The following is a 3,895-nucleotide window of genomic DNA, read 5'->3' as shown; positions in this document are numbered from 1 at the left end:
CCTGAGAATGGAGGGGAAGGAAAGATGGAGGAGGCGAAAGACGGAAAGAAAGAGTTAAGATGTTAGATGAAAAACACTCTTCTTATCAAGGCTTTTAGTTGTCTTTTTCACAGGGTGTGAATACACTCGCAGCTTGACTTCATTTTGTTGTAGATCCATTGTGTCGTTGAGTTTTCTCAGCATGCAGTCCCAGCAGAGCACATTATGTTTATCTTTAAATGGCACACCAACTGTGTGAAGCGGTTGCATCTTCAAGTATGCAGAGTTCATATTCAGAACTCGTATGATATATACAAAGGGAGTCAATTGATTAAAAACCGACTGACTTAATAAGCACAAAAGACGTATTTTTAAAAATGTTGCTTTGGTGCCCATTGACTTTGGACAAAAAAACCAAAAAAAAAACCTGATACATCTTTAAAAATATTTTATTTTATGTCCCACAGGGGATAGAAAATCATACCAGTTTGGTAAATAATGACCAAAGTTGAATTTTTTGTCAACACTTCACAGTGAAATGTGTTGTTTTCCCATCGTCATTCTTTTCGTTTCATTCATATCCATTAGAATTTTGTTGTCAGGGTGATAAAAGCAATGAAAAATGGTTTGGTCCTGAAAACGATATTAAACATGGTGCCTAACAGTCCTTCTTTGTGTGTTTTATACTGCAGAAAATGTCACCAGTGCCTCAGGAGAAACATTTGGATCAAGCTGCTGCTTTGAAAAGCTACACTCCAACATTTCAGCATTTTACAACAGGTTTCCTGGTTCTGAAAGGCTTCAGCAGACAGAAGAAGCTGCTCTTATAAGCAACACACTAAACTGGCAGTCTGGATAGTGTTTTAAAGAATTAAAAAAATTAAAGCAGGTCAAGAAGTTAAAGGCTAACTCAATGCACTTTGAGTGAACTTGGTTTTCAGACTGACAACCCAGATTTGTGTCATCAAGCGCTGAAAGGTTTTGCCCTAATGGAAATCACAGCATAGCAGAAAGGCTAAATAATATTGTATGCACACAATTCTTTGTTATCATGTTGTATATTCTCATGTGTGCTGGTACAGAACAGCATCAAGATGCATTTCTCTGTACACTTCTATTTTTAGCAACACATTTGCTTAAAATTTTTATCAGATGTTTTGTTTTACCTTTGCCTTAAAATGGAACAACTGAGCATTTGTTATTAAATGACCTTTATTTAGCTTCAGGACTGTTTATGTGATATGTGACATCTATTGGCGTGTCATACTGCTTTTTTTACGAGGGGACTTCAGTGGCAGTTTTGGCCCAACTTTGTGCCTTGGCAAGATAAAACATGGTAAAGAAAAAAAAAAAAAAAAAAAAAAAACGTTTTAATAGTTAGAAGTCAGATGTGTCGGTCAAGTTTTCGATCAGAATGCAAGAAGACTAGGGTTCAGAACCAGACCAAAGATTTTCTGAAATAGATGAATCAAAAACGCATCTGATCTTGACATTCAGTGATCCTCATGCATTTTTATTCTTTCACAGCGTGTGTTGTAATTTACCCTTTTTTTCTGCTTCTTTCTGTTATTATAGTTATTGCATCCATAACAGAAGTGCGATTCAGAGGTCAACTTGTTTGTGATATCAGCTTCAGGCTGGAGCCGGAACCAAAGACCAACAGTGACCTCCAAATCAAAGCTGTCATCATTATTAGATAAGCAGCAAAACTTCCCAGATCAGAAGAATAAAAGAATAACTTACAGAAGGACGAGAATTTATGAGCCACAAACGAACACCAAGTGAAACGAAAATCAATAGAAAAACATCATGAATGGTTTTTGTAACAGCCAAAAAAATAGAAGAAAGCACCATTAAAAAAACTCTATTTTTTTTAAATGTAGCTCTCACTGCAAAGGACAGACGGGTCATAATGATCACATGTGACATATTACCAGTTCATACGGAAAATGGGCTGACGTTCTCTATGCATGTTGAAAGTTGAGTTATGCCAGATTAAGTGATGATTAGACACATGGCATTGATTTTACATCACTTATTTAAACCAGTTCATAATATGTCATTGATTAGTTTAAGTTCCATTGGCTGCTGAAATGTTTATGCTCATAAGAGCTGATTAATATCCATCTTTCACTCTCTCTATGAACTTCTGACCTCTTTTCCAAATAATTCTGACAGCTCGAAGAAAAAAAAAGTAAAACAGAGAGATGGAGATTTTGTTGAATTGACCTCAACCAATCAAAAATGTGTCATTTTCATGTTGTCTCCGACCAATAACATTTCCTGTCAATTGACAAAGAAATGGGAGTTTCAATTACTATGTGATACGCTGTGATAAAGTAAAAAAAAAAATATATATATATATAACATTCTGGAATGTGTATTTTTGTAAATATTAAACTAATGCATTTCACATTCACTACAGATCTATGAACACATTTGCACTTGCACAGGCAAACACACAAATCCCATAAACACACAGTTAGCAGTTGCCTCAGTTGTGCATTTGTGTGTCATCTCAGCAGGAAGATGCAAGTCATGGGGAAATTCATTTATTGCAAGGGATGCAAGGAAACAAATGATGACATTGCTCAGCACCAAAGCCTTTCTCTCTCTGCCTGTGTATCATTAGCAGATCAAACTTAACCCTCATGTGGTGTTCGGGTCAATTTGACCCGGAGAAGAATTTCTTTTTCCCGAAAATACTAGTTAATGTTATCGCTTTGGACTGAAACTTAGTGACTTTGTTCCCAAACGGTTTAACTAAATCTCAGGTTTTTTTTGAAAAATTTCTTATTTTTTTGTGGGAGTTTTGTTACATTGTTACACTTGTGGTGTTCCCGGTCAAAAATGACCGGCCTATAAAAAATAGCTTATAAGTCACTCATTATACCATATTTTCACCCAATCTTGGATTCAATCTTTTTGTGAACTTGTTCTCTTTCAATTAGGACTGGTTTTATATTTCTGTTTGCATCTGATTAATCGGGGGCCTCATTTATCTGAAAGTAGGCATCTCATTTTGTGAGTAAAAAACAAATAATTTATGAGTAAATTTGGAAATATGAAAAAAAAAAATGAAAAAAATGGCTACTGTTGATCACACTAGTCTACTCTAATGATTCACCAGGAATTTTGTTTTGAAACTTTTGTTTTGTAAAAAATATGGCACATAGTCACACTTGAGATGTTCCCGGTCAAAAATGACCGGCCTATAAAAAATAGCTTATAAATCACTTATAATACCATATTTTCACCCAATCTTGGATTCAATCTTTTTGTCAACTTGTTCTCTTTCAATTAGGACTGGTTTTATATTTCTGTTTGCATCTGATTAATCGTGGGCCTCATTTATCTGAGAGTAGGCATGGTCAAAAATGGTCACAATGGCCGACCATTGAAAGTGAATGGGAGAGACTGAAAATAACAGAACAATTTAGTTTTCAGGAGCATGTTCATTATTTTCATGTACACATATGAGCATGTGTGCTTGCAAACATCGAGCCTTTGGACCTGTGCATGTATCGATACATTTATACACACGCTACCCAGACACACACGTTAAAACACACAAACTTTTTTGAGTATTACACACATTCTTTTCCACAGAGAGAAATTTGATTCTACCCTAACCTGCATCTAATATACATTTATCCATCTGACATTACCACACACACACACACACACACACACACACGCACACACACGCGCACACACACACACACACACACACACACAAACTGGCCGTGACTGCAGTGACCCGGCTTCAAAAGAATCTTTCTTTCATGGTCTTGTTTCATCACAGCTTCCAGACAAAATATTATGACATTTTGTTTTGGAACTGTGAGGTTCTCACACAGAACTAGACAATATTTACAAATATACATCATGTGATAGCACAGGCATATATAAAATG

The sequence above is a fragment of the Rhinichthys klamathensis genome, unplaced genomic scaffold (assembly GCF_029890125.1).
Source record: "Rhinichthys klamathensis goyatoka isolate OS25496 unplaced genomic scaffold, OSU_Roscu_1.1 h1tg000401l_1, whole genome shotgun sequence".
Lineage (NCBI taxonomy): Eukaryota > Metazoa > Chordata > Actinopteri > Cypriniformes > Leuciscidae > Rhinichthys > Rhinichthys klamathensis.
Note: the sequence above shows the minus strand (reverse complement) of the source record.